Genomic DNA, 21,099 nt, shown 5'->3' with positions numbered 1-21,099 from the left:
GACACAGCAGCGTAAGCATTCGTGACGTGTGGGAGGAGGATGTTGTTGATGATCAATGCACTTGATGGCGCACATGAAATTCTGATTTGATTTGCAAATACTTATGGGTGTGTGTCAAGCAGAATAAGAATATATCCTCGGATTCCTTCACCAGCCTTGAAATTGATTTTCTGTTGCTTTGACCTTATCCTCCCCAGCAAGTGTGTGGAATTATTGTTGTCATTTAGTCACACGTCAATGAAAATCACACAGCCCGGGGGAAGAGGGTTAGGGTTTGAAAATTGGATGGGGATGGGGGTTTTAGGGAAAGTTTTGTGGAGGGAGGAAAAATAAAACACAGCATGGAAGAAAAACAAATGTTTGGATACGAAGATATCCATAAATCTTTTAAGGGACATAAAGGAAGTGCACTGCATGCATGTAGTTGTTTGCTAAATGGATGGTTAGGTTACTGAAAAGTAGTACTTCTTACAACTTACTAACTATGAATAAAGAATTTGACAGTACAGGGCTGCTGTAATTACGCAATGTCACTTGCCTATATGCCCTCAGAGAGAATAAACACTTATTAGTACGTTAAATTAGTTTTAAAATAGCAAAGAAACTTATCAAATAGCTGTAGGGATGAATTTGAAGCAGAGAGCAAATGCACAGAGTAACACTCATAGAAGTTCACAACAATAGCATTATTTAAAATAAAAGGAGAAGTGAAGAGGGTACTGTAACTGTATGTTGTAGTTGTCCTGTTCAATTTGGGAAGTTGCATGCATCCAGCCATTCCTCTTATTCGCGTTACTCCTCCATTCCATCTGACGCTCCGTTGATCAATCTTGGTGACCAGACACACTGTCCACTGCCTGCCTGGCAGAAGCGGAATTGCGGATTGCTAATGGTAAGCCTGAGTTAATGTTTTTACCATCGTAACAGGGTAAAAACCGGAAGTAATTGTTGAGGGAAAAACAGGAAGTGATATTAAAACACCACGGAGAAAAAATATAAGGTATGGTGTGTAGTGCAAAAATAACACTTTCAGTTTCAGAGGCAACAGTATTACATACAACAAGCATCATTTCTAAAGTGCGTACTCTGAGTCTCCTTTTTAAGGATAGTAATTAGCACACAGCAGGCCAGGGCCATGCAGACGGTCAAGGCAGGCACCACTGAGTGAACCAACCTGATGTAGCATACCTCTTTGACACTGACAGACAAAGCATATCGAATTGTATGCAGCAACCCACATAGCCGCAATTTTACATGAACTGCTGTCTGGACTCTGGCATAACATAACTACACCGGCTCGGCCACTCCATACCACAACTAGACAGACATGTAGTTCTGCTGTGGTTGTTGACTTGTTTACCTGTTTGCCACTCACGAAATGCCCATAGTTCTTCCATAAACCGACGATGATGATCCAGCATCCATCCCAGTGAGTGACTGCAAAGAATAAAGATATTATGTAACTTTGGTCATCAAGACTCATTATCTTGGTATATTGGCAAACTCAATGTTGTTCATGCAGTCACAGTCTACACAAAGTGAGTCCAAGGACATTTTCCATATTAAAGAATGCCACATAGTGGCCCCTGCAGTAGAAGTACAATTTGAATTAAACAACGTAAAAACAGAGTAGACTTGAGTTAGATTTAGTGTGTAAAAGAATAATAACAGAACAAATATGATTCATTTCATGCACAACAAACAAACGTCAATTGCTTTCAACAGAGCCAGACCGCCAGTGTTGTCCACTGCATGCCATCTCATTATTCATTACCTGTTCCACTTTTTGTCCGCATCTTGTTCTTAAAGTTCAGGCCCAAAGGGCAGCCTCTCATGTCAATTTCCGAAGTAACAGTCAGCATCAGCAATCAGCATATAGTCAGTAATTCCAGTCCCATTTCTTTTGAGGGGACTCGTCTACGAAGCGACAGTTTCTTGATTATGCATAATCCAGCCATCTGCCTTGAGGGAAATGGATAGGGGGAGTCTGCAGGAGGAGTATAGAGGAGCATGACTGAGTTGTGAAATTGTGAACGTCAGGAATGCAGACAGCGGCACCTTCAATAAGGAAATAAGACAAAGACAGTGCTAGTGATGGATTTGTTGTGATTAGAGTTTTCTTGTGGTAAAAGTTGCAAAACAAAGAAAGACACACAGGAATAAAAGTGAATAAGGATAAAAAAAAGGAAGTCAGTATTTCAGACCTAGGTGTCAGGGAAATAGAGCTCATCCTCAAACTCTGTGACTTGCAACGGGAGTAGGTCAGCTAACAGAGAAGAACTTCCGTCACCTAAGTCGGTGTCCTCCTTTTCTTCCTGCGTGGATTCACGTATTTTGTAATCTGATGGTATGAAGTGCTGATTCATCTTTACCATTGTTAACCTCTCCACATTTTTGGGTGAGAGGCGGGTCCTTTTTGAAGTTACATTGGCACGAGCAGCACTGAAAACACGTTCAGAAGACACACTTGCGAGTGGGCAAGACAAATAATTTAGAGCCAGCTTGTTGATCTGTGGCCATTGACCCCTTTTCCCATACAATCCTTCAATGAGTTGTGATCAATGTAGGCCTGTGTTAGGTCATCCAGATAAGCCTGCACCATCCACTCAAGGTCATCCAGGGCTGCTCCACTTTGCATACCATCTGTGGCCTTTGCATCAGCACTGGAATGAGCAAACCCTTGATGAGTTATCCAATCCACTTCCGACAATATTATGGCTGGGCCTGGTGCAGGTGTGGATGATGATGATACGGTTGCTGCTGTCAGTAACGGCTCTGAGGGAAAGTGACTGCCTTCGGCCACAGAAGTGGACCTTGACGCCGGATGGCCTGCTGATTCAGTAGTACTTCTGCCGGTTCCTTCAATTTCCTGCCGCTCTTTTTTGAACTGGCTGACAGAGCTAGCCAATGTTTGTACTTTGAAACATCTGCTTCTTTAAAAGGAATTAATATACTGCTGGCCAGTGCCTTTTTGTACCGTGGATCCAGAATAGTGTCACAAATGTAATGTTGATCACAATGTATTCCATTAAGCCTTGCATTGTCAAGTAGGTGGGTTAGTAAGCTCTCCGCCAACTGATATGCGCCTTGCTTGTCAGTATCATCTTTGAACGTTGAAGACACCGCCTTCAGTTGGTGCTCCAGTATGCGCAACAATGGTATAGCTTTGTCCAAAGTACTCCCTGCTGACTTCACGCGTGAAGACCTCAAAAGGACGAAGCATGTCTGTCAGGCTTTTAACTAGGTCCCATTCCTCCACCTCTAGCCTCATGTCTTTCGTAGAAGAACCCTGTGCAAAGACATACTCATTGATTACCAAGCACTGCTCAAACAGACGCTCAAGCATTTAGAAGGTTGAGTTCCAACGTGTTGCCACCTCCTGGATGAGTCCTCTGACTGGCACTCTACAGTCACGTTGAATGATCCTCAGCTGCTTCCGGGCCTTAAAAGAATGGTTGAAATGTGTGCAGATTCTTCGGCAGGTGGTCAGTAACTTGCTGACTTTGTTTTCTTTTTTCAAGAAATCTTGACCAACAATGTTAATACTATGCGCCAAACACGGCACTCTGAAATAGCCACCATCATTCATGGCCCTAACTATATTACTGCCATTATCCGTGGAAACATAACCAATCATGCGCTTTCTTGGATGCAGCCATTTGAAAACCTTACTGTTAAACTCCTCCAAAATGTTTACTGCAGTATGAGATTTCTCCATGGCAAACATGGCTACTGTTGCATGTTTCCGACTAGCTTGAAAAAGTGTGGCAGTGTCAACACCTGCAGATATCTTGTCTCTAACCCCTGTAAAAGAGACCCAGTGTGTAGTGATGCACATGTAATCAAGGGCTTGGCAACTGGTCCACATGTCTGTTGTCAGGTGGATAGTGTGAACAGCACTCTTCTGCAAAGCTGCCCCAATCACCTCCAGCACATCTTGATCTAGTGCTGGAACCGCAACTCTGGCAAAATAGGACCGGCTAGGAACCTTCCATTTAGGGCAGACTGTTGCCTCAAATTCTCAAAAACCAACCCCTTCCACGAAAGAAAAAGGGAGAAGGTCCAGCGCTAACATTTTAGCCAGCATTGCATTATAAAGACGTGCCGATGGGTGTTTGTGTTCAATTGGCGCCTCCGACCAAAACATGCTTTTAATGGTGGTCTGGACCGTTTTCATATGTGATGAGGAGGATCCAGACCTCTTCAACCCAGTTAGGCTCATTGATGTACTTTTTCGCATTGGTGTCTCTACCAGACTACTGTGCCGCCTTGATGTTGTTGGAGCAGAGGAGGGTGTGGGTGCTACCACTGCAGTGCTGCTGCCAGGGGTACTGTGTGTACCAGAAAAAATGTCTCTCGGTTGTTCACCTCCCCCCTGCATGATCAGCTCCTCTTCGTCATCAGATGCAATATCAATGTCTACATTTGGATTTGTACTTTTGGCTTTCCGGATGTTACTTAGGTGCGCCTCCCACTGGATAATGTGGTGTTTTTTGAGATGACCTCTCTGGCCTCCGGTACCATAGTTGGTACCAAGCTTACCCCAACTAACTACTTGTTTACAAATCGAACAAATGACTAGGTATTCCGCCTTTTTGCTAAAACTAAAGAAGTCCCAAACTGGGGACTGGAGATTTCTGGTGGTGGTGGAGGTGCTACTTTCAATTCCAGATGTAGTGGAGGATGGGCATGGCTTAATTTGACTCTGTTGTGCACTTACAGCACCACTAGTTGAGGTAATGGAGGTCGAGCTGGATGGAGGTCCCTGCCGGCCCTTCTGACGAGAAAATATGGAAGCTGTAGATCGTGTTGGTGTAGTAGTTACCTGTGTTGGTGGTGGTACCAGTGCCACGCCGCTCACATCCTGCACAGCAGCATTTCGGGATAGGGTAAAAATGTCTGTCTGCTGCATGCCCGCTGGGGCTGGAGTGACGACTGTGATGACTGGGTCTTCATTGTCAGACTGTTCCTCAGCAGCAGAATACACCACTTCTACTTCTTGTTCGTCGTCATCACCCATAAGTGAAAGCCTTGCGGGAACCTTCCTTTTAGCTACCTTTGTCGGCTCATGGCGTGCCTCCCTCTCAGACTGCATTGGTGGGTTCCAATAAAGTTCTAGATCATCAGAAGGAAGGGGGCTTGAAGAAGAACCTGTACTAGCCCTCTTTGACCTTTTTCTTGCTGGGGATCTGGAAGACAATGGATCATCAGGAGGAGTGGCTTGCTCGGTTGATACCTCCACTTGAATCTCGATTTTCTGATGTGCCCCTACTTCTGGAGGAACAAGCATTGTGGGAAGTTGTGCCTCTCCATGCGCCTCTACTTGCGCCACTCCTTGCGCCACTCCTTGCGCCACTCCTTGCGCCACTCCTTGTGCCACTCCTTGCGCCACTCATTGCGCCTCTCCTTCTGCCTCTCCTTGTTGCACCTGTGGTTGTCATTGCGGCTGTGGTCGAACACTCGTCAGATGAGTTACACCCTGCGTTGATTGGATGCTACTTTGCGATGAGTCAACACCAACATCACTGGTCGATGGTGAAAGAGCAATTAAAGAGGCTGCCTCTGCGGCACTCATGGACTTGGGCCTAACTTGGCGTGGTGGCACTGAGACCAATGAAGCGGAGGTGTTGCTCCCAGCGTGGTCCCCGGCGGACACCGCTGCTGCAGGCGTAGTTTTTTTTCTTACAAAAAAGTGTCTGTCGGCACACCAGTCTCCTTGGTAAGTGGCACCATTTGCTTCTTCTGCTCCTTCTTACGGGCAGTGGCACTGGCAACTTTCTAGGTAGAGGAGCTACGGCCACCTTTCTTTGGGCCCATCTTCTTCAGGTGTCAGAACAGCAGGACGCTGTTGCACGAGTTGCAGAGTTGTCTGCTGACACCACACGTGACGTCACGTGACGTTGTGCACACACCACAGCAGGACTTCTTCCTGGCACTACAGCAAGTGATGAAGATGAGGATGATTTTGTCAGTCTTTGTGCACTTAAAACAAAGGAAGCCAGAGGAACATCAGTTAAATAAATGTTGCATATGTCGTGCTTCAATTAATATTTGCAACTGGGCATTTATTATTATTAACACAACACACCCAAAAACGGAAAGACCCAAAATAAAAATTGCAATTCCAAAATGGATGTTTAAATTAATAGAAGAGAGAGAGACCACACAGAGAGAGTTGTTTCATGTACCACTGAGTACCCCTCATGTATGATGCATGGCTGAATTATGTAGGAAGCCATGATATCGTGTGTCTCCAGGAGACATGGAGTAGAACTGACCAGGATCTTGATAGATTCCAATCTTTTAATGTATTAGCTGTGCCATCGCAGGCAGGCAGGGCAAAAGGTGGTATCATGACCGCAATTTCACTTAAATGAAATAATTTAACAACATCCAAGATAGTGGATACCCCCTGGTATCAATTACTTTTGTTACAATCCCTGTTCCCCGTCCCCTTGTTGTTGATTAACTGGTACTACAATGTCTTTGATAATCATGAGATAGCTGTAATTGTGAATTTGCAGGAGGATATATCCAAGGCGCGTAGTAATTTACCCTCATTATTTATTTTATGGGTGGGTGATATTGATTGTTCCTTGTGTAAATTCGGTGGGTCAAATGTCTGTGGTTTGGCAGATCTAAATGATCACCCTATGCAACACTTTAAGAATACACCTCTGGGTGACGCGTTAAACAATATTATTGTCATCAATGACTTATGCATAATGGAATCATGGGTTGCCCCAAATTTACTTCCCATACCAACTTTCCAGGGAACTGGAGGCTCTATGAGTGTTATTGATTTCGCCATTGTATCTAGTAGCCATTTACATTATATTGATAAATTTGATACGCATGTAAATCCGGTGAGCGATCATAATCCTCTAATTTTAACTCTGTGCCCCCCCCCCGTTATTACAAAGCATCCAATCTGGGACCAACCAATAACATATAATAGGAATAAAGGTGTTACTTTGAAGTGGGAGAAAGTAGATGCAATTGGGTTGGAGGTAGAGGTCTTAAGTGCCAATAGTTCTGAAATTAAGTTTTGTTTGTCACCAATCACAGACCCTGAAAATATAATCAGGAATTTAGAAATTTTGTGTGGGAATGTGGCAGAGCATCTTAAAAAACCAATGGTCAATAAACAGTCCAAGCGCTTTAAATGGTTTGATGCTGTTTGCTCCGCAGCTCAAAAATGATTAAAAAGGGCCTTGCAACAAAAACCAAGGAATAAGGAGTTGGTAAGAACTGCGAGAAGCACCTATAAAGAGGCAATTAAAAAACAGAAGCTAGATTTAAAAAAGCTAGCTTGGGATGACCTAGAGAAAGCCTCAGATTTAAAAGATAGTAGGCTTTTCTGGGAAGTGATAAATCGTCCTTTCATTTCTAGTGATGGCAAGGATAATGTGGTGATGCAGATAACGGGCGAGACATGGGAAGCCCATTATGGGAAAAATTTTCATCCTAAGTCTGTACCCCTTATAGGTCTGCAGGATGAAATAAAAGATGTGGACTTCCCGGTTACAACTTCTCCGCTTAGTTCTTCGCTTACCCTCCTGGAAGTGGAAGAGGCCTTGAGGAAAGGTGTCCCACTAAAAGCCCCTGGCCCAGATGCGGTGCCGTTGGACTTTTTTAAACATAATACTGTTGTATGGGCCCCATTGCTATTGAATGTATTTAAAGCAGCTATTGTTGGTCGCATCCCCCTATCCTGGAAGGAGGCAGTGGTGGTGCCGATTTTCAAGAAGGGTGATAAGTGCGACCCACGTTGTTATCGCCCAATATCATTAATTGATGCATCATGTAAACTACTGGGGAGGATAATTTTGGCCAGATTGGAGACATGGGCAGACTCCATGGGCCTAATTGTAAACTCCCAATATGGGTTTAGGAGAGGAAAGGGAACGACCGAACAGTGTTTAAATTTGGCACTAATTATGGGTAAGTACATGAAGGCCAGGGGTTCTTCTATCCACCTGGCCTTCATGGACTTATCCAGTGCCTTTGACACTGTTTGCAGAAATAAACTATGGCAGATGACGGAGGACATGGGCTTTGAAGAACCCCTGGTTACCCTGCTCCGCAGATTACACGCTGCTACAACTGTGGCCATAAGATTTGGGCCAGGGGGGGAAAAAACAAAATCTATCCCCTCAACCGAGGGTGTGCGACAAGGCTGTATTTTAGTGCCTTTTTTGTTCCTAGTTTACACTAATGGCCTGGAAAAGTTTTAGTTGCAACATTGCTCGTATTTCCCAAAAGTAAACGGCAAGAAGATTCCTATGTTATATTATGCCGACGATACGGTATCTAATGAGTCTTTCAGCTAATAGTAGACAGACCTGCTTGGATGCATTTAACAACTTTATGCTGGACCTGGACCTAAAGGTAAACTTTGCAAAATCTTTTGCAATGGTCTGTGGTCCCAAAGGGACAAAGACCCGTAAGTTCATGGTAATTAATTCTACCATTGACAAAGTTGACAATTTTAATTACTTGGGAAACTTATTTAACAACAAACTGAGCTGGGTTCCTTTGATGAAGGCGCGTGTACAAAGTACTAGCCGATGTATAGAGGGTCTATTTCGCTTTTGCAGTAAATTAGGACAAAAAGCAGTTCCACACTTAAAAACCTTGTACAGAGCAAAGTGCCTATCTGTGGCCACTTATGGGGCAGGGGTTTGGGGGGATAGAAAGCCCAGCCATGATCCAGGTCATGGAAAGTAAATTCCTAAAGCGTTTATTATCAATCCCACCAGGTTCATCTAATAGTTTCTGCCACACTGAGATGGGAATGGAATATGTCACTGACATCATCCGCGTTTCCCCTTTACTATTATGGGGTAAAGTATGGTCGTCAGAAGACCTTCAGCTCTCAAAAGACATCCTCCAGGACTGCAAAAATCTTGAACATGCAATGCAGATCCCATGGCTTTCATATGTTAGTGACACCCTGCATAGAATTGGTTTGGGCCATTTGTATGACAATCCCGAAAATATGCAGGGGGATTTAAAAACTTTAATTAAAACAAGTTATCGTAATAGCTTAAGTATGTTACATTCAGATCAGCCAACAAATTGTTCGGGTAAATTGAAGGTCCAATTTTATTTAACATTTACTACTCATGAGCAATGGCGCTTTTATCTGACAAGGTTTAGATTAAACACACTCCACTTTCTTTTTGCCTTTCCAAAACAAGGGGGTTGGTGTGAGAGGCTGCCCCCTTGTCCTTGTGATAACAAAACCAGTCAAAGTACTATTCATTTTGTCCTTTTTTGTTCTCTTTATAATGAACCAAGAAGCAGGTTTATTAAGCCTATCCTAAAAGGTCGGTGACCATGTAACTATAAAGAGGGTTATGACTATTTGTTATCGTTATCATCACCTGGATGATGCTGCGCCATGTTAAGCTTCATACGACTGTCACTACAATTTAGGAAACGGCACTGTTAGTTTGGTTAATACCTTTTTTTGCTGTCGGTATAAAATGCACTAAAAATCAATGTCATATGTTGGTGCAATTGGTTATATGGTATAATAATATTCTTTGGTACAGGGTGTGTTTAATTGATAATTGATATGTAATATTTGTATAAATTCTTTTTGGAAATTTTTACCTCTATTTTTAGACTTTTTATGTATAAATTGTAGAATGAATTATCCTGACCTATTGGTGTCAATATGTTTCTAAATCAAGGTCTGTATACTTCTGTGATTCTATTATTTTGAATCGAATAAAGTTTATGAATCGAGTACCCCTGGGCATACTGGATGAAAGCAAGGCAGACTTGTTGCAGGCCTATGGCACAAAGCACACTGCCTGGCTTCAAAATGGCCCCTAGACCCCAACCCACATGGCCAGGCCCTGGACCAGGCCTCAAAATGGCCCCCACCCACATGGCCAGGCCCTGGACCAGGCCCCAACAACACCCAAAAAATCAAAATACACACAAAAAAACGCCCCAATCCAATGGCATCCATGCCCTAAATGATGTTTAAAATCAAGAGAACACACAGAAAGACTTGGCCCATGCACCACTGAGTACCCCTCGGCATAATGGATGAAAGCAAAGCAGATTGGTTGCAGGCCTATAGCAAAAAGCACACTGCCTGGCTTCAAAATGGCCCCTAGACCCCCACCCACATGGCCAGGCCCTATACCAGGCCTCAAAATGGCCCCCACCCACATGGCCAGGCCCTAGACCAGGCCCCAACAACACCCAAAACATCGAAATACACACAAAAAATCACCCCCATCCAATGGCATCCATGCCCAACTTGATGTTTAAAATCAAAAGAACACACAGAAAGACTTGGCCCATGCACCACTGAGTACCCCTGGGCATAATGGATGAAAGCAAGGCAGACTGGTTGAAGGCCTATGGCACAAATCACACTGCCTGGCTTCAAAATGGCCCCTAAACCCCCAACCACATGGCCAGGCTCTGGACCAGACCTCAAAACGGCCCCCATCCACATGGCCAGGCCCTGTACCAGGCCCCAACAACACCCCAAAAGTTGAAATACACACAAAAAAACAGCCCAATCGAATGGCATCCATGCCCTAAATGATGTTTAAAATCAAGAGAACACACAAAAAGACTTTGTCCTTGCACCACTGAGTACCCCTGGGCATAATGGATGAAAGCAAGGCAGACTGGGTGCAGGTCTACGGCACAGAGCCCACTGCCTGGCTTCAAAATGGCCCCTTGACCCCCAGCCACATGGCCAGGCCCTGTACCAGGCCTCAAAATGGCCCCCACCCACATGGCCAGGCCCCAACAACACCCCAAAAAATCGAAAAAAACACACAAAATCACCACAATCCAATGCCATCCATGCCCTCAATTATGTTTAAATTAAAGACACCCCGCAGAAAGACTTAGTCCATGCACCACTGAGTACCCCTGGGCATAATGGATGAAAGCAAGGCAGAGTGGGTGCAGGCCTATGGCACAAACCACACTGCCTGGCTTCAAAATGGCCCCTTGACCCCCAGCCACATGGCCAGGCCCAGCCTGGACCAGGCCTCAAAATGGCCCCCACCCACATGGCCAGGCCCCAACAACACCCCAAAATATCGAAAAACACACAAAATTCACCACAAATCCAATGCCATCCATGCCCTCAATGATGTTTAATTCAAGACACCCCACAGAAAGACTTGGTCCATGCACCACTGAGTACCCCTGTGCATAATGGATGAAATCAAGGCAGACTGGGTGCAGTCCTATGGCACAAAGCACACTGCCTGGCTTCAAAATGGCCCCATTGACCCCCAGCCACATGGCCAGGCCCTGCCTGGACCAGGCCTCAAAATGGCCCCCACCCACATGGCCAGGCGCCAACAACACCCCAAAAAATCGAAAAACACATAACAAATCACCACAATCCAATGCCATCCATGCCCTAAATGATGTTTAAATTCAAGAGAGCCCACAGAAAGCCTTGGTCCATGCACCACTGAGTACCCCTGGGCATAATGGATCAAAGCAAGGCAGACTGGGTGCAGGCCTATGGCACAAAGCACAATGCCTGGCTTCAAAATGTCCCCTTGACCCCCACCCACATGGCCAGGCCCTGCCTGGACCAGGCCTCAAATTGGCCCCACCCATATGGCCAGGCCCCAACAACAACCCAGAAAAATCGAAAAACACACAAAAATCACCCCAATCCAATGCCATCCATGCCCTTGTTCTGCCTGGTTTCTCAGATTAGATAGGACCAGCTCATCAGAGCATTACCAACTCAGCCAGAACGTTACCACCTCCCCCTCCCTAGGGCCTATTTACAAGGTTTTCAACATATATCTACCACCTAAGGACAGGGAATTCCTAAGATACATACCCAGACCTCTTATAATATCAGCAATCGGCGGCCTCGCGGTCCCATACGAACCCAGACAACCTACCCAGACGGCAGCAGCAACGGCGATCTCGCGGTCCCAGACGAACCCAGACAACCTACCCAGACGGCAGCAGCAATATCGGCGATCTCGCGGTCCCAGACGAACCCAGACAACCTACCCAGACGGCAGCAGCAACGGCGATCTCGCGGTCCCATACGAACCCAGACAACCTACCCAGACGGCAGCATCAGCGGCGATCTCGCGGTCCCATACGAACCCAGACAACCTACCCAGACGGCAGCAGCAATTTCGGCGATCTCGCGGTCCCAGACGAACCCAGACAACCTAACCAGACGGCAGCAGCAATATCGGCGATCTCGCGGTCCCAGACGAACCCAGACAACCTACCCAGACGGCAGCATCAGCGGCGATCTTGCGGTCCCATACGAACCCAGACAACCTACCCAGACGGCAGCAGCAATATCGGCGATCTCGCGGTCCCAGACAAACCCAGACAACCTACCCAGACGGCAGCATCAGCGGCGATCTCGCGGTCCCATACGAACCCAGACAACCTACCCAGACGGCAGCAGCAAAATCGGCGATCTCGCGGTCCCAGACGAACCCACACAACCTACCCAGACGGCAGCAGCAACGGCGATCTCGCGGTCCCATACGAACTCAGACAACCTACCCAGACGGCAGCAGCAATATCGGCGATCTCGCGGTCCCAGACGAACCCAGACAACCTACCCAGACGGCAGCATCAGCGGCGATCTCGCGGTCCCATACGAACCCAGACAACCTACCCAGACGGCAGCAGCTTATCCTATGATTACCATTACATAAAGGGATCAATCTCACTATTCATCAGGGGTATAGAACTATAGTATTACCGATCACACAACGGTTGCCAATTTGGATAATGTACAACTCATTCTCTAATTCAAGGGGCTCCTCTCTCCCTTATTCAGTTACCACTTACCTGATCAGGGTTAGCATCTGTTCACATAGTTGCATCTGACTAGAAGAATAGGTTACCCTCTCATACAAGAATACGAAGCACATGTCGGTTCACAAAGAACTGGCGTACTTTATTTCTCATTACAATAAACAATCATATAACACCACACTACAACACATAACCTGCAAAGAAAAGTGAAAGATTAGGCTGTGCACTCTAGTAAGAAAGGGTCGACATCACCTTATTAATATGAAGTCTGCGCTCAGCAGTCATCTAGGTTCCCTTCTCGTCTGTGGCTTGGCTCGTCTTGAAGTCACACCTCCGCAATCACGGGTACACGTCTGCACCGCTATGCGCTGTTCCCTTCACCTTTCTCCAAGTCACTGGAACCTTCCTCTCATCGGCTACTCTCTCTTCCCTGGCTGTTCTACTCAGAGAGTATCTGTTTCTCGATTCTTCTCCGCCTTTGGAATGGCGCTTGTCTTCCCTGGAATAAGTAATAGCTTTGTTACTAACGGCTAGATGCCGCCTACGGACTAACTAACTAACTGTCTCGGGCTTTCACTAATATAGAAGCGTGTCTCCTCATGGAAAATTCCGGCCAGTACCCTGCCGCCCACCAAATTCTTGTACCTCCCCGTACCAAGGACACGTTCCCAGCCGGCCGGCCTGATGTTGTGTCTTCGGCATGAAGAAAAATACAATCCTTCGACAAGGGCCGGCCTGAACCGGTTCTCTCCAAGCGAACAACACCTCATAACTAAAACATTACACTTGACCTAGAAGCATCCCAAGCTGCAGGAGCAGAAAGAAAGATGGAGTCTCTCCCGTTTAAGGCCTACCAGGCCCGAATTCAGCATAACTCCATGGAAAGTATAATAATACCCTCACTAAAGGACGGATTATCCCTAATACTAACTAATCTATCCCCTAGCCTATGTGTGTAAGCCCTAATCTAAGGAGGAGAATACAGAATTATATCAAAGTGCCTTATAAATAGGCTCTATTCACTACTCTAGCCCTTGCACTTGTTCAGGGGGATTCTTAGGCGATTGCACCCAAACTCTAGCTCCAGGATTATCCGTGGAACCAAATTTTTTTTGTCCTCGTACAGTTAGCAACGTTGGGGCAGTGCCTTTTGTGATCTCACCACTGAAAACAGGCATTATCAACAATTGAGCAATCCGGTCAGTTTTATGTATCGGTAAATCAACCTCACTGCTATTCAGCAGGAGCACCTTAATCTCTCCCTGATAGTCACTGTCAATGACTCCTCCGAGTACTTGAACACCTTTCACAGCCAGCCCCGATCTAGGTGCGATTCATCCAAAATTTCCAGTGGGTATACAGACACCAACACCGGTTTCAATGATGACTCGATCTTTACTTTTTATAATAGTATCATTCATGGCATGCAGGTCTAGACCTGCCGACCCCGTGGTTGCTCTGCATGGAGCCAGTGCTCCGGGGGTAATTTCCCAGTACATCACAGTGTCACCAATAGAATTGGGCTTTGCATCAACATTCGGAGGAAACAAACGCATCAATGGAGATTCAGCATTTAGAAAGGGACGATTATTCAAAATTAACAGTGCCTGGAACAAATAATCCCTCCAATTTTTATACTTGTCATCAGTCAATTTTCGCAATTGATTTTTCAGCAAACCGTTCAATCTTTCAATCAGGCCCGAGGCCTGCGGATAATATGGTATGTGAAACACCCATTCAATATTATTTTCCACACAAAATTCCTGCACCAATCTTCCACGAAAATGGGATGCATTATCAGATTGAATTTGGAATGGGACACCATAATAAAGCATAATCAATTCCAATGTTTTAATGGTATTCACTTGGGTGGCTTGTTTACAAGGAAAGGCCACTAACAGGCCACTGTATTTATCAACAATGGTGCAAATGTATTGACAATTTTTACTCATAGGGAGTGGACAAATATAATCAATTTGCCAAATTTGAGCGGGCAATTTCCCACGACGTAAATGACCTTTAACAATTTGAGGCACTTTCCGCCGTCTAGCATGCTGACAAATGGGACAATGCAAAATAATGTCTTTGATTAAATCTAAAGGAATATAAATTCCTCGATCAGCGGCCCACCAGCTAGTGACTTTCTCTCGGTAATGTCCTGCTTTCTGGTGGGCCCATTTCGCCAATCCTTCCATATCAGAATCCTGCATGTCCACCAGTGCCTCTGCAATTTTAGATTTTTCATCTGCAATATTGTGAAAGAATTTGTCAAGGGAGTCTATCGGGGTATGAGCATCCACATGAAAGATTGTAACAGTACTTTGCGGGAGCATTTCCCAAATCTCTTGCCATAATTCTTTTCCCCACAGTTCTTTTGAATGCAATTCCCAATTACGGGAATGCCAAGTCGGTAACCAAACTGCCAATCCATTGGCAGTAGACCAGGAATCAGTAAAAATATGACAGGTGCCAGGTAAATCTTGTTTCAGAACTTGATAAACAGCATAAAGCTCAGCGAATTGGCTGCTCTTTCCCTCACCAGTTGTACTCAGCAACTTTTGTGTGATCGGATTATAGGACACTGCCTTCCAATGTCGTTTTGTACCTATGAACCTTGCCGAACCATCCGTAAACCAAACATGGTTTCTGTCCTCCGCGGACAAATCATCAAATGGTTTACCCCACTTAACAGGGGATTCCTGTACTATAGGTACGGAACATTCACTCTCCGTTTTATTATTAAAACTTTTGTAGCGCGCTCTGTTACCACGGGGTATCCTGGCGCGGTGAGTGAAATTGAGAGCAGAAGTGCTGAAACAGAGTCTGGATGAACTACATGAGAGGGGCATTGAACAAGTGGGTCTTGAGATCTTTCTTAAACACAGCAATGGTTGGCGAGGCTCTGAGAGAAAGGGGGAGAGCATTCCAGGCAGAGGCTGCTTTAACTGAGATGGAATGGCCTCCCATACGTGCATATTTGAATTTAGGGGTGGTTAATAAACAGAGGTTGGCCGATCGAAGGGCACGGTTGGGAGTGTAGAATGAAAACCTTTTCTGCAGATATGTTGGTCCCTGGCCATGGACTGCTCTAAATGCCAACACAAGAATTTTGAACAAAATTCGATGAGGAACTGGTAGCCACTGCAAACTGCGTAAGTGGCTACGCACGCTAGACCTCCTTGGGAGGGAAAAAAGCAGACGTACTGCAGCGTTTTGTATCACCTGCAGGCGGTGAACCATGTACGCAGGTAGACCACTAAATAAGGCGTTGGCGTAGTCGAGCCGAGATAGTATCAGAGCACGAAGGACAGACTCCTTGGCTGCCCTAGGCAGAAGAGGAAAGAATTTCCTCAGGGCACGCAGGGTGCCAAAGCAGATGCCGGTCAATTTTTTTATGTGATCCGCAAATTTTAGATCTTGACCGAACCATACCCCCAAGTTCTTAGCTGGGCCTCCCGTCGCACTAGGACAAGGCAGGTCCGAGGGCCAAATCTGGTCCTTAAAATTGTCAGGGAAGGGGCCGAAGAATAAGACCTCGGACTTATCTTCGTTGCACTTAAGTTGGACTTGTGCAAGCCACCTAAAGACTTCCGACAGACAATGTTGGACTGCTGATGGATCGGACACACCCCTAGGCCATGTGAATAGCAACTGAGTATCATCAGCATATGCTATTATCTTGGCTCCCAGATGTTCCGCCAGATAGAGTAGAGGGGTCATATAAACGTTAAACAGTAGAGGGCTTAACGTAGGGCTTATCGGTTGAGACTCTCCGTCTCAACCGATGGCGCCCGCGCCACCTGCTCATGCAAGGATGCAACTCCCTTTGGTCCCACACGTGCCCTATCTTGTATGTACCATTTCCACTTAATCACACTCGCCTCCTGAGCGTGTCCAATTCGGTGAGTTTTCGGCGAACTCAAAACCCACTGCATGATAGGAATTTCAGGTCGCAGGACCACATCATGTCCCAAAGTTAATTGCTCGGTATCCACCAGAGCCCAGTAACATGCAAGCAACTGTTTCTCAAAAGGTGTATAACGCTCACCAGCATCAGGTAACTTTTTGGTCCAAAAACCTAACGGTACTTTACTTGTTCCTTGTTTTTGCCACAAACTCCAATTTGCATAAAGGCCTTGTACAGACACATTCAAATCCACATCACCATCGCACACAGGCCATAAATCCAAGGCATACTGAATCGCTTCTTTTGCCAAACTAAACGCATCTTGCTGTGGTTTACCCCATTCAAACGCATTCTTTTTACGAGTGACTCGATACAAAGGGGCCAATATTTGACTCAAATGGGGAATATGTTGGCGCCAAAAGCCAAACAAGCCAATGAAGCTTTGGGCTTCTTTCCTATTTCTCGAAACTGCAAAATCAAGAATTTTCTGTTTTACCTGTGGAATCACTTCTCTGTGTCCTTCATGCCAATTAATACCCAAATATTTTACAGTCTGGGATGGACCTTGTAATTTATCCGGGTTGATTTCCCAACCTTTCTCGCGCAGACACTCAAGGATTTTATCTAATTGGGTCTGGACTTCATCTCGTGTCTCACCTTGTATCAAAATATCATCAATGTAATGACATAACTGAATTTGCGGATGTACAGGTACCTCAGCTAAGTGCTCGGCCACCAGCCGGTGACATATCGTAGGACTATGCACATAGCCCTGGGGAAGACTTCTAAACGTCATTTGACGTCCGTTCCATGTAAAACTGAATTGTTCCTGACACTCAGGGGCAATCGGGATCGAAAAGAAAGCATTAGCAATATCAATGGACGCATACCATGTACCTGGATGCTTTTGGATTCTTTCAATTAAAGTAATGATATCCGGTACTGCAACAGTCAAAGGGGGTGTATACCTATTCAGTTCTCGATAATCAACAGTCATGCGCCAAGAATTATCACTCTTACGCACGGGCCAAACGGGATTATTCCAAGCAGAAGTAACCGGAGTTATAACTCCTGCATCCACCAAATCCTGAATAGTGGTACTAATCTCTTCATGACCACCTGGAATACGATACTGCTTCTGACAAACCACTTTTGTCGCCTGGGGAATCTTTATGGGGGCCATTCTTAAACGACCAACCCGTACAGGTCTGGATGATATATAATGTCTAGTTCCAAATTGATAACATCCATCTTCCAAATGCAAAGTCATTCCTTTCAAAATGTCAATTCCAATTATGTACTCTAAGAGTGGCACGACTAATACCGAGTATTCTTTTCTAGGAATTCTACCTATTCTCATTTCAAGTGTAGTTTGTACTGCGGGAGTTTCCTTTCCACCTAAACCAGTAATTGTAAAAAATTGGCCTTTAAATTTCTTTGATTTTCCATGAATAAGAGTGGCCTCCGCTCCTGTATCTACCAATGCTCGGGCCCTTTGGATATTACGATGTCTCCAAAAAATTTCAATATCAACATAGGGTCTATTATCTCGGTGAGCCCATCTATGTACGGGAGCTTGACCTACTTCCTAGTCATTTTTACTGCGTTCTGTCAACCAGGACAAATCAGGATAAATATTCTCACGTTTCTCAGGTATCAATATGTCATGTTCATATCCATCTCTATTACGAAATGGATTCCTGTCCTCTGTATTGTACTGCGAATTTTGATCGGAAAATCTGTGTCGATCCTCCCTCCTCCTCAACTCAGGGGACTGATCCCTTTCATCTCTTCGTCTGCTGTTAACATAATCATCTCTCCCCCTTTCTCTTTCCCCCTCTCGCTCTCTCTCTCTTCCACGACGAGGGGACGCATCACGTACATAACGTCGATCATCACGACGATCAGAACGCACACGCCGGTTGTCATCACCGCTGTCATCAGAATAATCACGATCGCACTCATTCGTCCGCACACGCCGGGCACCCTCCTTGCGAAACAAGTCCCACAAACGAGGAGTAGTTTCACCATCAATATCCTCCTTCCTCACACCATCAGCCAAGAGTGCAAGAAACATGTCACGTCTAGTAAGCTTATTGTCTCCAGGACTACGAGTGTCAGGCCGGGACTGTCGTTCAGGTTTAAACCAATCACCCAACTCACCGAGCTGGCGTACAGATTCCAGTACCATAGACAACGCGTTACCAGTCTGATTGATCAATAAGGTCATCATGACCTGCTTATAAGCAACCGGGGAAGAACGAATAATACGATTCCGCACAGAAGACGTCAGCAAACCATCAAGCAATCTGTCAGCAGTACTCAGAAAAATCACAGTTTTCATCACCTCCTCTTTGAAACGTTGTGCAGCATCGCGCAATGTATACCACGGCTTGTCATTCACAGGCCAATCAGATTCAGTAGGGTACTTTTGATTACAATCCTCAGTCGCCAACTGAAGCAAACTGATTTGACCAGCACCATTATAATTACGAAAATGATCTTGAACAGTAGAATCCGAACTCAAGGAACAAAATTTCAAAGAATCGCCAGCATCCAACATAATGCCAGCAGCGCCCAGTTCATAAAGGCGCACCATCCACGTAAGCAAGGTCTCACCTGCTCGCTGTCGAAATCGCTGTAAAATATCACTAATTTCCTGTTGAGTAAAATCCTCCAAAGAGTCCAAAGGAATACCGTTCGGATTACCAGGAGTCTGCTGCAACTTCCTACGAAAAACAGGATGTACAGAGACCGCAGGAAGAGCATCACAAGGAGCCCGATCAGTAAACTTAGGGGAACAATCTATATGAGAAGTATCAACACAATGCAAAGAGCGATCGTAGTCGCGGGACTCAACATCTGTAGCACAAGAAGCAGATTTAAAAGCCTGTCCGGAGCGAGAAGACTCGCGATTGTTAGACTCCTCATCCGAGGAACGAGAATCACTCAAGTTCCAGATATTACCATCCCATTCATCAGGATTCCAATCCAGTCCGGCTTTCGCCACGACCAGACGCACTTTCCGTTTAGAAACGCGACCACGACGATTCTTGTATTTATATCGTGCAATCCGAACAGCCGCCCTTTCAGCGATAGTCTGATACGTTTCAAGTTTGTCGGCAAGCAATTTATTTTGACACCGCAACAAAGTATGAGCATTTTGAATTTCAACAAACTTCCGTTCCATTTCCACATGCTCCTTCTGCAATTTCGACAACCTCTCATGTACAAGCCTGTACGCAGACAAAACAATCCAACCTCTGCGCCCTAAAATAGGAAGTTCTTCACCCTTCGCTACTGGCGCCTTCTGCAAACAGGAAATCACATCAGCCGGCTCCGCCAGCTCCAGACAAGAGTTCCAATTTTCACTCAAACCAGTAGAATCAGCCCACTCGTGGGCCAAGGCCTCATAAGGCGTTGAATCCCAGCTGGGAATATCAACAGGCAATTTAAAAACAGATTTAGACTTTCTCGAAAACATCTTGAAGAAAAAATAACTATACACCCAATTATATGCAAAAATATACAAACGAAACCACGTACGCGCCGAGAACAAAATCAAAAAAACAACCACAAAGCACACAGGTTTCGTAAACGGTTCGTGACGCCAAATGTTCTGCCTGGTTTCTCAGATTAGATAGGACCAGCTCATCAGAGCATTACCAACTCAGCCAGAACGTTACCACCTCCCCCTCCCTAGGGCCTCTTTACAAGGTTTTCAACATATATCTACCACCTAAGGACAGGGAATTCCTAAGATACCTACCCAGACCTCTTATAATATCAGCAGTCGGCGGCCTCGCGGTCCCATACGAACCCAGACAACCTACCCAGACGGCAGCAGCAACGGCGATCTCGCGGTCCCAGACGAACCCAGACAACCTACCCAGACGGCAGCAGCAATATCGGCGATCTCGCGGTCCCAGACGAACCCAGACAACCTACCCAGACGGCAGCAGCAACGGCGATCTCGCGGTCCCATACGAACCCAGACAACCTACCCAGACGGCAGCATCAGTGGCGATCTCGCGGTCCCATACGAACCCAGGCAACCTACCCAGACGGCAGCAGCAATATCGGCGATCTCGCGGTCCCAGACGAACCCAGACAACCTACCCAGACGGCAGCAGCAATATCGGCGATCTCGCGGTCCCAGACGAACCCAGACAACATACCCAGACGGCAGCATCAGCGGCGATCTCGCGGTCCCATACGAACCCAGACAACCTACCCAGACGGCAGCAGCAATATCGGCGATCTCGCGGTCCCAGACGAACCCAGACAACCTACCCAGACGGCAGCAGCAATATCGGCGATCTCGCGGTCCCAGACAAACCCAGACAACCTACCCAGACGGCAGCATCAGCAGCGATCTCGCGGTCCCA

Source organism: Lissotriton helveticus, chromosome 11, assembly GCF_964261635.1.
Source record: "Lissotriton helveticus chromosome 11, aLisHel1.1, whole genome shotgun sequence".
Lineage (NCBI taxonomy): Eukaryota > Metazoa > Chordata > Amphibia > Caudata > Salamandridae > Lissotriton > Lissotriton helveticus.
Note: the sequence above shows the minus strand (reverse complement) of the source record.